Source organism: Etheostoma spectabile, unplaced genomic scaffold (assembly GCF_008692095.1).
Source record: "Etheostoma spectabile isolate EspeVRDwgs_2016 unplaced genomic scaffold, UIUC_Espe_1.0 scaffold00019268, whole genome shotgun sequence".
In the NCBI taxonomy this organism is placed as follows: Eukaryota; Metazoa; Chordata; class Actinopteri; order Perciformes; family Percidae; genus Etheostoma; species Etheostoma spectabile.
The window spans coordinates 14,256-27,262 of NW_022604784.1; the positions used below are offsets into that span (position 1 = coordinate 14,256).

The 13,007-nt window shown below is 37.5% G+C and overlaps 1 non-coding gene across 1 annotated transcript; it reads left to right on the top strand.

Moving 5' to 3' along the window:
• The first annotated feature begins 11,558 nt into the window (after positions 1-11,558).
• Positions 11,559-11,630, top strand: trnae-cuc (transfer RNA glutamic acid (anticodon CUC)). The gene has a single exon. It is a non-coding gene; the product is annotated as a tRNA-Glu (tRNA).
• Positions 11,631-13,007: the final 1,377 nt, after the last annotated feature.

Consider the following 13,007-nt stretch of genomic DNA (forward strand, 5'->3'; position numbering starts at 1 on the left):
GGTTAGTTAATGTCAACATTTCAAAGATGCCGCTGGGCGGGTTAACGTAACGTTTTCGACACTGACCACCAGCGTTAACGTTACTAATGTTTTCCTTAATTTTGTTACAAGATATCCCATATTTTAGCAGGGTAATGTTAGCAATATAGCTACGCCCACGTCACGTTAGCATATGTCAAGTAAAACTAACGTAACATAGAGCAAGCTTGAGCGGAATATATATATTGTCATTAAGTTGCGAAATAGCAAACGTCGACGCTAAACACTGCAAACTAATGACACCATCTCTATCTCCTCATAAGTTTGTATACATACCATATTAGTCTTTCACACAACGGAAATATGTTTCGCGTCTTGCAGTGTGCCTGCGCTTTTGCTGGCCAGGTTGATGTCTTCAAAGAACGTGCCGATGGCGCGTTTGGATCATCAGTGACGTTTTGGATGCACTCCAAAACTCATTCAGCGCAGCCCCAGGCCGTGCTGGAACACAGTAACTTTGGGCCCTGAAGGAAAACATCTCCCTGTGCACCACATACACAAATCTAATATCCATGCCACAAACAAAAGCAATCTTAGCTAAGACTGCAATTAAATACATTTATTCTCTCTCTCTCTCTCTCTCTCTCTCTCTCTCTCTCTCTCTCTCTCTCTCCCTCTCTCTCTCTCAATACTGATACACCTGAGCACAACCAGCACTTGTTCACACTGCAAGTTCACACAAGCGGTCATACTCCTGAAGTAACAGACATGCGAAAATGAACAATAACAAACCTGTAGCATAGACCACTCTGTTGTAAGGAAGTAAACATTGAGATTACTGAAGTCAGCGTTTACATTTTCATTTATAAGTTGATGTGCAGTGGAAGTCAGCAAATTAGTGAGCAGATGATAAAGAGAATGAGGTGAAAGGGAGCCAACATTTTTAATTATAACTTTTTGTGAAGCAATGGCTTCTGAGGTGTGTGTATGGAGAGTTGGAGCCAGGAGTGGTGGGCCTGTAACATGTATGTCTTCACTGAAACAGATTGCATCCAGAATTTCAAGATGTCAAGAACAACAACACTCTGACAGCAAGGAGTTCGGTTGTGGCTGTAAACGGGTGGGTGGGTAAGAGAGTTGCACAAAATCAGATATGTATTTAGGACCATTTGAAAGGGGCCCAAATCTTAGCTGAAAAGATTGGATTGTAGTTTGGATCAACGTAAGTAACCTACATTTTCAGGATAAAGCCTAACATCTGCAACGTGATGTCAGGTTTTGCACCTCACCTTCCGCTTTGTGTGTATTTCAGTGGTTTCTGTGTGTGTGTTTCCAAGAAATAACAACAAACTTGGAGCTAGCAGCCACACACTGAAAATTTATAGTTTTGAAGAAATTTGGATTGTGCACAAGATGGGCCTGCTTGGTTCTTGCAGGGAATAATTGTCAAGCTTTACAAAGAATATGTTTACCGTATCTACTCTCTAACTGACGTTTTGGGACCTATTGGCGTGATTGCTAGCTAATTAGCTGGGTCTCATAATGAATTTACACAAAATTTAAAGTTTAAGATTCAACAGGCAGGTTATGAAAAGGTCAAAAATGATTTTATAACTGGAATAAATAAATGTGTAAATAGTCAAAATCCAATGGACAGTTAAAAATTATGTCCAGAAACAGTGCGTGTGCATATGAGGAGGTATTTTCTTTGAATTTGTTTTAATCAATTATCAATTTTATTGAAAAATTATGTGATTAGCAGTAAAAACAACCTGCATAAAACATAATCTAAATTAATCTACAAACCTCTGTGCAAGTAATTTATCAACACTTAATATGTACATGTTCATGTCATTTATTAGGCACACTTTGTAACATAATGTTGAGAAATATGGATTTGTTTGTAAGGAAATTTGCAGATTCTTCTAAAGTTCAAGTTCCAGGTGCCTAAAATATGTAACCGAGGAGGTTGACGATTTGATTTGAGTTTGCCCCAGCGCCTCCTTTGATCCTGCCGCTGCCAGCCAATCAAAGCCAATGAGCAGGACACGAGCGTTAACGTCCGTCGGTCATTCCGGCGCCTTGCCAGTCTCGAAGGGTGGGGATTCTGCTGGAGAGCTTCGTGTGTCGTTGAAACAGTAAGGTAATAATAGTTGCTTTATATTGATTAGTCTTTATCGCTACAGTTACTTTCTTAGCCACAAACAATAACGTGCCAATGTTGTAAGTTTCTAGCAAGCCAAACTTTGTTCCGTGTGGGGGTATTGTGAGGACGCGCTCTGTTAACTTAGTGCCAGCTACTGCTTAACGTTAGCTAGTTAGCTAGGCCTATCTGTTGTTTGGTATGCCTCGGCTAAAAAGAGAACCGGGAGTCTGACTTTTATAAACACTCAGCTAACGTTATGTGATTTGTTTTGAGTCATAGTCAGTGTAATTTAACAGAAAATTTGGCATTATAAATAAAGTAATTAATTTAAAGCGTTTTTTCTTCCCTTCTCAGTTACGTCTAGCCTGACTTTCAAAGGGTATGCAGGCAACATTAATCCATGCACCAACAGAGCACGTTCTTCAAAAGATGTCCCCCCATTAAAAAAAAAAAAAAAAGCAGGGCATGAGTTCATCCTCACATTCTCTGTAAGACAATTTTAGGCAACGTCAAATAGACTAGGACTGAATATGACCAATACAATTAGACTTGTTGCTCAGAAAATGTCTTTGCAATAGTAATTTTATGTGTTAATGGCTAAACAGAATTGTAGGTCAAGAGGTGTTTTAATGAAAGCATGATAGTGTGTGAGTTAACGTCAAGTGTAATAGGCCCTTTTCACTGAAGCCATTTTGTCAAGTCAGGGCCAACGCATGTAGCTTGCTGCCGCGATATGTCGCCAGCCACTATATGCACGTGTCTATGGAGGCAGGTCTCTCTACAATTAAAATCGTAAACTAAAAATTGAGGTTTTCAAAGCAATGTTATCTTGCCTAAATATTAACATTATTTGCGTCATTTGGCGTAGCTAAATTATTTTAATGTGACTTTTAATAATGTACTAGACTGGAATGTTAAACATGTTTATTGTATTATGTATGTGTAAATGTATGTTTATAAGTAAGGGCATTTTGTGGATTTAGGGTCATTGGCGGCTTAGCCTGGACTTTTTGTAAGGTCTGGGTGCATTTTCCCACAAGTGTAACCAGCTCTGTTTTGATTTTGTTTTGTGTGTGTGTGTGCACTTTGCCATTTGACTTAACTTTGAATGTACAAACCTTTGCCATTGGAAAAAATGTTATATGTTTACTATGTTCATTCAATTGTAAATATAAGTAGTTAGTAATTAGTATTAAGTAAATGTTTATATCAAACATTTATTGATTAGAGTTGGAAAAAAACAATGTAGTGCACTCATGTAGGCTTACCTAACTACAATTTTAAGATCCTTGTGCTTAACTATTTCTATATTATGCTCGTTTATACTTTGACTACACACTAAATATAAGACACATTGTACTTTTTATGCCACTGCATAGCTGACATGTCATGCAGGAGGGGTTTAGTGCATTTTCTTTCCTCTGCTCAGAAGACTGAACATATTTTTTTTCTGTCCTAGGAAAGCAAGTCCTTTACAGCTTCAAGTGAGGCCTAAGGCAACAAATGGTAAGTTAAACAGCAACAACGCATCTTGTGGTTACTTTAGAGTGTACAGTAGATAGATTATGTAGAACGTTGCATGCAACAAAATGTAAGTGAACACAATTTTTCAATCTCTTTGCAGATTGTTGCAAGGCTTCAAAATGACATGGAATTGTAAACTCTGTGATTTCCACTGTCAATCAAAAAACAGTCTTCTCCGTCATTATCATCTTGTACACAGTCAGCACAGCAGAATCAGCCCGCTGCCATGTTTGTATGAAAGCTGTATGTGCACGTTTGCTTCTCAAAATGCACTGAAAATTCATCTTACCAGAATACACACCCAGCCCCAACCAAAGCCAGCAAATGATCCAAATATTGCCTTCCACTGTTCAAATTGTACTTTTACACAACCTTATGGGACAGACATTGTATCACATTTAAGACAACATTTAAGGAAACATGAAATGGTACAGTGCCCATTTAAAGACTGTTCATTCCAGTCAAACGTCTGCTCAACATTTGATTCTCATAAATCAAGAAACCATAAATCATTTGGGATAAATGATTTCAAGGACACAGTTTTAAGACAAACACAATCCCATGATGAGGCCATTTCGAATGATGTTTGTAGCAGCAATGATGAACCAAATGAAGAAAGTGAAAACATAGATTTTCTGAAGAAACAGCTTAAAGACAACTTGGCTTCTCTCCTCTTGAAAACACAAACTGTCCTTCATGTCTCAGAGACTGCTACTCAAGAAATGTTACAAGGCTTGGATCAATTGCGGTCACTCTCCAGTGCAGTACTTAAAGACACAGTGACTCAAATACTACAGAAACACAATTGTAATGTCAACAGTGAGGTTGTGGCGGAAATTGTTAATGCAGTTGTCACCAATGATGTGCTTAGTAGCTGCACTTCAAGAGACGGGCCTTTGTCAACAGCAAAACGAAGAAAATCTTACTATGAGCAAAATTTCCCCCTGGTGAAACCAATTGAGTATCGTGTTGCGGGTGCAAAATATTCAATTATGTATGTCCCAATCCTCAACATGTTGCAGGAGCTTCTCAAAAAAAGGGATGTATTGGAGCAGATTTTGCAGTTGTCTGTCCAAAAAGATGGCAAATACACAACCTATCGTGATGGTCTGTTTTGTAAAGGCAATAAGCTGCTGTCATCAGAGAATTTAAAACTTGCCATTCAACTCTATATTGATGATTTTGAGGTGGCCAATCCACTTGGCACATCAAGGAAGAAACACAAAATGTGCTCTGTTTATTGGGCACTTGCAAACATTCCATACAAACATCGTGTAGCTCTGCACACTACCCAGCTGGGTTTACTCTGCAATTCAAATGACCTGAAGACTTGTGGCTACGAAAAGGTGTTTGAGCCTCTTCTGCATGATTTGAGAGTCCTAGAAAGCGATGGTGTCTTTGTGGAGAGTGTTGGCGAAAATGTTCATGGGACATTACTGTGTGTTGTGGCAGACAATTTAGCCGCACATGGACTTGCAGGATTTAAAGAAAACTTCAGTGGAACATACCCTTGCAGATTTTGTTATGCATCCAAAGAAGAAATTCAGAGATGTGAGGCAACATCATTTGAGTTAAGGACAAAGGAAAGCCATGACCAGTTGTGTACTGACATTGAAACTGGCAATGTAATGGAGGATTATGGTGTAAAGGCCAATAATTGTTTTGCACAGCATCTACAGTACTTTCATACTACAAGTGGATTTCCTCCAGACATCCTCCATGACTTCTTAGAAGGTGTGGTACCAATGGAGTTAGCTTTGTGTTTACAAGAGCTAATACAAAAAAAATGTTTCTCCCTGGAACAGTTGAATGAAGCTATCTTGCAATTTCCTTTTGAGAATGCTGACAAAGTTGATCGGCCACAGGCTATTCCCAAAAGCTTTTCCAGAAGGAAAACCATTGGGGGCAATGGTCATGAAAATTTGGCACTGATACGACTTCTTCCCACCATTATTGGCACTGTGGTTCCTGCAGACGACAAAGCTTGGCAGATCTTAATGGATTTAAAGGACTTGGTGGAATTAGTTTTATCCCCAGTTTTTACAGAAGATGTTTTACAGTACTTGTCAATGAAGATTTCTGACCATCGACAGTTATTCCAGGAGGTGTTTCCAAATGTCAGATTGCGCCCAAAACACCATTACATTGAGCACTATCCACAGATGATTCGCTGTTTTGGGCCTCTTGTGCATTTTTGGACCATTAGATTTGAGGGGAAACACAAAGTGTTTAAGAAAATAGTACATGATGCTCAGAACTTCAAAAACATCCCTAAAACACTTGCTTACAAGCATCAGCAACTGATGGCCTATTATTTGTCATTACCCAATTTCTTCAAGCCCTCAGTGGAGACCTTTTCTGTGAAAAATGTGTTTGTTAACACACTCACGCCAAAAGCCCAGAGTGCCATACATCAGATAACAAACAGTAGCACAGTGTACCACACTTCAAAAATTGCCATAGACAGCATTTGCTATGCCAGTGGCATGTTTGTGTGTACAGGACTGAAAGAGGGGTTACCCCACTTCAAACAGATTGTGGATATACTTCTTGTCAATGACCAAGTTTTGTTTGACTGCCAGAATTACCAGTCCTGGTTCAGAGAACACCTTCGTGCATATGAGGTGACTGCACAAGATTCACATGACATAAAGAGGCCATCAGAACTCCATGATGTTAACCCACTAACCGCCTACATGAAAAATAGACAACTTCTTGTCACCATCAAGCACTTCATTCTTCTGGACTAAATGCAAGTGGCACTATGTGAATGAGGAATGGAGACTGGTTTTCAACAGAACACTGTATGGGTGAAAAAACAAAATAACCTCATTAACAAAGTCTAAATGTGCAACCCACAAAGACTAAGAAAATGGATTGTAACCTCTGTATTCTTCTCAGTTGTAGGGCCATGGCAGAACCAGAGACATTTCGTCTACGTGTCATCCTACCAGAGGGGGGAATTGAGAGAGTCACATTTGAACGTCGTCCAGATTCTGTCCCTCAGCTGACCAGTTTGCTGCGCCAGAAACTGGACATCCCATTCAATTTTATAGTCCAATTTGAGGATCCTGACTTTAATAACCAGCTGGTGAATCTAGGCAAGATTGAGGAAATACCGAACATGGGTACAGCAAAATTGGTGAAGACATTGGAGCATGACATTGGCTCAACATCAAGCTGGGCTAGTGATAGTGGGGAAAGTTCAAGCAGCCAAACACCCCGAAGAACCTCTGCATGGCCACAAGTATTTCCTGTTCCGATATTTTCACACGATATAGAGTTTCTGTTAAGTGAAGCAAATACTGCAAAACAGCATGGAAAGCGCCTGACTTTAACAAAAGAGCAAAAGAGCAAGATCCTTGATGGAATGGCTTGTGCCATCTACGAGTACAAAGCTTACCCAAGTGGCAGTGAAATCTATAAGGCTGCTGAGGCTTTGGTGCTCAAACATCCATGTTTAGAGGAGAAGGGGTCCAAAAATGGTTGGGATGGCTGGAAGGACAGCCTGTCAAACAAAATGAGCAATTACCGACGCAAGCTGTGCAAATCTGGGTGCCCAGAAGTCAAAGTTAACAGTGGTAGGAGGAGCAGAGCCAATCCTAATGCAGCTTCCCCACATGCTTCAATTAAGCGGCCACGACGTGGAGAAGTTAATTATCTACCACAGCTTCCTCAGGGGGAAACATTGGAGACTTTGGAAATGCTCAGAATTGCCATGTTGATTGGAATGGAGAACACTGATAAAGACAGCATAGATTTATCTATGATAGACACCAACATGACCAAGACTTTTGCTCCAAGAAGGCTTGAAATTGTAAATTCAAGTCCGTCTGTAGCTGATGTTCAAGAAAAATGGCCAGCTCTTTTCCTGGAACATCAGGTAAATGAAGTTGATGTATTTTAAAGCTATAGTTGATTTAATTTTTGTACTAATATTTTGTGTTGGTTATCGGTGGTGCATAGATTGATAAGTAGATTTGTTTTTGATGTAATGGGTGAGTGATTAAGGTCACTGTTTTTATCAGGTTTGTGCAGAATATCAACGCATCACCAACCAGCGGCTGAAAGATGACCTTTATGCTGGATTGGATCAACACAAGGATCGTTTGCTTGCTTTAGCCAGAGGGATGGAGGGAAAATCTGGTCGAAGTGCCCAGAAGATATGTTCCATTTTAAAGGCATACTCTGAGGTAAATAATGGAAAAGTCCTGAGCAGATCATAGGATTGGTAAAGCAAATTTACTGGATCAATACTAACTTCAATAACTGATAAAATCCAATAATGTTTTATGATACTCCACTTTTTAAGTCCACTTCAGCTTGCTAGCTTTACAGTGCAAGCATTTTGCTTGTAAATGTGACATGAAAAATGGATTACTATTAATCATCAAATTTGTTATCTTCCCTCTTCCTTTTTAACAGCTTTTCATATTTAGCCACCACAGCTTTCTCCGCTTAAAATGGCAAATGTTGCCAGTGGCAGGTCATAGCAGCAAGTTAATCACCTGCCAAAAGTAAACTTTTGTACATAGCCAAAGATCATTTGTGAGGAAAGAAGTTCCATGCTCTAATACCTGTACAATTAGGAGTGGACTTTCACAGTTAAACATTCATATCCTATACATAATTTTAGCTAATTATCTTTATGGTTTTGAAACAAGACCTTTTTAGTTTTGGAAACTAGACACCGATGTAAAAGGTGTCAAATTGTGTAGGCTACAGCTACATAATGTAGTAATGTGTCAGTTATATAACATTAGGGATGCTTTGATGCAATTGAAATTCTTGGCCAAAGCACAATATAATGAAATCAAAGTAAAAATTAATTACAAAACTTTAAAATTCCAGTAGACATTATACCAAGCACAATATAACGATGTACGTCTACACAAGTGCATTGAAAAGAATGCAAATTACAAATTATCACTGGTCCTAGCTTTTTTACTTATTCTTGAACACAGCAAGTGCTTTTTTGTGCTATTTTAGGCTGATTAATATCAGTTGCCAAAATTTGGGTTCATCCCTAATTTACATTCAGATATTAGTTTTGTATCGGACAAGTTTATGTATTTGGGACATAGAAAAATCTGAAAAGTGATGTCTGCAACTAAGTGTTAATATACAGTATCCAGTTGATATTTTTCACATTTGTTTCACATTTTTCTTTGTCACTACAGGAAACACAAGATGTCAATGTTGGCCGCATAGCAGTTCTCCGGTGTCTACCACTGCTGCTGCAAGAAGATGAGACAGAGCTGTTCTACACATGCAAGGTGTGTTGATATACTTTACATTGGAAATGAAAACGGCTGTGTCAGCAACAGAGTAGAGACAAAGTTGTAATAGTACATTTTTGGGCATATTTTCCAGGAGAGTGCAGATCAAGATGCTACCATAAAGAGCCCTGTTGCCATCGTGTCCATCATTGCTGACAGTGAGGATGTAACCATGGTGCCATTCCATCCTCGTGATGTCAAGGTCATCCTCCAGGATCAGGTTGTCTTGCAGGGAATTGAGTGCTGGCCTGATGCACTTGTGTATTTGTATGGCTTGCTGTACGTCCTACAAGCTGAGTACCCAAAAGGCTTGATGTATACTTTTGAGTTCATTCAGAAAGTCATAATGAACGTGGACGGAGAAAAATTAAGACCAAAAACACTGTCCTTAAAAAACAAACTTTAAACTAGCTGAGGAGAAAATGTATTTGCACACATGTTAACCCTCATGTTGTCCTCTGGTCAAATTGATCAGTTTTCCTATATCGATGTTATTTTTAAGTACCCAATTGTAATTACCCAAAATAACATGTTTGATTCCCCACAATGTTCTTTGGGGTTATTTTGATGGGTAATTTTGGGGCGTCGTATTCAATTTTATAGTATTTGGGAAAAAAAGGAAGGTTTTGAAATAGTATTGAGTAAAAGTTGACATATTCCAGTCTGTGATTATCCATCAACATCCATTGCTTTAATTTTAGTCTGAATAATTCTTATTTTCTGCTTTTTCTAATTCAAACATTAGGTATAATTTCCTATAAATGAGGTTTATTGACCATAAATTCCCAAAATAACTGTAAAACTAAAAGGTTATAAGTTGGTGTTACGTTGTGTTGTTAGAAACACTGATAAAAAGCGTCAGGAAAAGTGTTGATTTTCAATTTTGGCAGAAAGACAACACAAGGGTTAAAGTTGTGGTAAGTTATGTTAAAGTTGAACTGTTAAACCCTTTACATCGTTTCCTGGATGTGACTTGGACAGTGGAGAGGTGTCCCACAGCCAAATTGTTTTACAATGTTATTGTGTCCCGTTTGTTGCAGTGATGGGCTGGATTTTGCAGTATGCTAAAATAAAAATACAGTTTACACCACTATGTTCAGATCTTTGCTTACATAATCTCGTATTTTGTATTAGCAGTGAGAATGTTGAGCTGACATGAAAGATTTTTAAGTACAACAATGGTGTGAATTTTGCTTAATTAGCAGGTACATTTAGCATGGAATATAGACATTTTGCGCAATATTTCTATATGTTTTTTAACCTTATTTTATGCTTGATGCACAGATTTAGAGAAGTGTTGTAAAATTAAAGGGTTAAACAACTTAAAATATATAGTTTAAATGTACAATTACAAATGTCACCATATTAAGTTTGTACCTAAAATTAACAAGTTAGGGCACATCACCTTTTGTGTTTAATAAACCTAAATACACATTAAGTAACATGATCATTCTATGTTAATATAACATAGAATTATGTGTTAAGAAAATGCATGACTAAAAAGGTTATGTTAAACAGACATAAATTTCCTTTCAAATAAGACTCATTTGACACATTTATTTTATGTCTAGTGTATTCAAAACATTAATGTTATCCTACTGTACTAAATTAAAGTATTTGAGTGCAATCAGTTACCAAAAAATAGGTGTAAACAACCTAAAATATATAGTTAAAATGTACAATTACAAATGTGTCACATTATCTTAACATATTTGTGTTGTTTGCGCACAAAATACTGTTTGGAAAATTAAAAATGTTATGTTAAGTCAACTGTAAGGCTTTAATACGCATTAGTTATTTGTACACAAAATAATTTTATTCTGTCACATAATTAGTGTTTGTGTTAAAAAAAATATAAATTTTGAGTAGAGTCAGCAAATAGGAATAAGGTTGAGTAATTACACTAATTATGTTAACTTGACTTTAAAATTACAATACAAAAGTGGTGTTTGTACATAAAATTAACAAGTTATGACACATTACTTTTTGTGTTTCATAAACATATAAATACACATTAAGTAACCTGATTATTCTATGTTAATATAACATAGAATTATATGTTAAGAAAGCACAAATTATTATTGTTGCATGACTAAAAAAGTTATGTTAAAGTGACATAAATTTTCTTTCAGATAAGACTCATTTGACACATTTTTTTTATGTATAGTGTACTCAAAAATATAGTGTTACCATACTGTACTAAATTAAAAGTTTTGAGTGCAAGCTGTTTCCACAAAAATTTTAGGTTGAGTTAGTGAATTCGGATTTACAGTGTAACTAAACCCCTAACCAACATTTTTAACCTGAAAACCAATGTATGTGAGAGTCAAGTAATGTTATTGTTGGATTCAGGTCCAAATTTTGACATTTTAGCGCAATGCAAAGGTGCATAACAGATTTTTTTTCTACATACCTGGAGCGATGCAAAGCAGGGGTGGCCAACTAGTCAAGGAACAGCAAGAGACTTGGTATTTAAGACTACAAACTGACTATGTGACAGATGTGTAATCTGTCATGTCCTGCCTTCTGAAGCTCTAGCCAGGCGCCATTCCTCGCCTAAAACAATATGAGTCATTCCAGTAAGTGAAAAGAAAACTCACATGTACAAAGATATATTAGATAGATGTGACTCCCTGATGGTCTAGTGGCTAGGATTCGGCGCTCTCACCGCTGCGGCCCGGGTTCGATTCCCGGTCAGGGAATGGTCAGGACTTGAGAGACTCAGGTTTGATGTTTGAAAGAATAAGTTCCTGGACTTGATTTTGATTTGTCAAATTCTTCCTCATTAGTTTAAATGAACTGACAACATCAGTTATATGACTTACAGTTCTCAAAGACACACATAATCTCAACTGGTTATCCTTTAGACAGCTAGTCTCTTTTTCTTTTCTCTCACTTTTTGTCTCTGTCTGGCCTTATGTATTTGCTTGTATTACATCAAGTGGCCTGCATACAAATGACCGTAAAGATTAATATGTACAGTACATGGTTTTCAGAACTGTACCTTCAGACAAAGGTAAGGCCACTTGGGTTATCTTTGGGCTGCTCTATATTCACCTGCAGAATGATAAACCCTAGAGTTAGCTTACTCCAGGTTATTTAAGCATCTAACGTCCCTGGGTGGACTTGAACCACCATCCTTTCAGTTAACAGCCGACTGCGCTGACCTATTGCGAACAAGGTGAGGGCCATGTGGGGCCTCTGAGCATCATTTATAGACTAATTAATTATTCTCGAGTCAAATTTTTATTGGAAAACACATACTAACATGAACATAGAAGGGCCATGTCGGGCCTCTGAGCGTCACTTATAGACCAAGTAATTATTCTCAAGTCAATCTTTTTATTGGAAAACACATACTTACATGACCATAGAATATTTTTAGTTTTCTCCTTTTAAGTAATGCATATTAGTATCTCCATACTTCAAGCCAACAATCTCCTATATTACTGACACATTCATCTCTCCTCCATCTGTACAGGCTTAGCAATACTTAAAATATAAAAGTAAAAGTAGCCTTATGAATGACAAAGCTCCCTGGACCAGACACATGTTACTAGAGAGCACACTGAGAAACTACAGTGGACATGGAGAAAAGACTCTTTATTCTTTATTCTTTATATGCCGTTGCCTACATTTAAATGGCCATTCTGCCAATAGGCCTAAAACATATATAAACATATAGCCTATTTATATTGACAGAGACTGGGACTCCGGTTAATAAGATTCTGACCGAGTAGCAGATATGAATTCAAGTGTGATTTTGTGACAAATCTGTGTATGTTCCAATTTAATTAGATTAAATTTTGTAATGGTAACCCAGGGAAATTATTTGAAATTTAGTGAGGACTAGATTAGAACTGGATTTAAAGCTGATTGTGGTTTCCAACTTCGGCCCAGGTGTTCTGTTAAAACACAGATGGAGACAACTTCTCTCTGTTGATTTATTACAATCAATCATCAGTATAAACATGGGGGGGGGGCAGCTCTGCTATGAATGTGTGTGTGTAATAAATGAAATAAACAACATTGTAAAGGCTACCATACACAATGTATAAGAATCATATATGCTAGTAAAT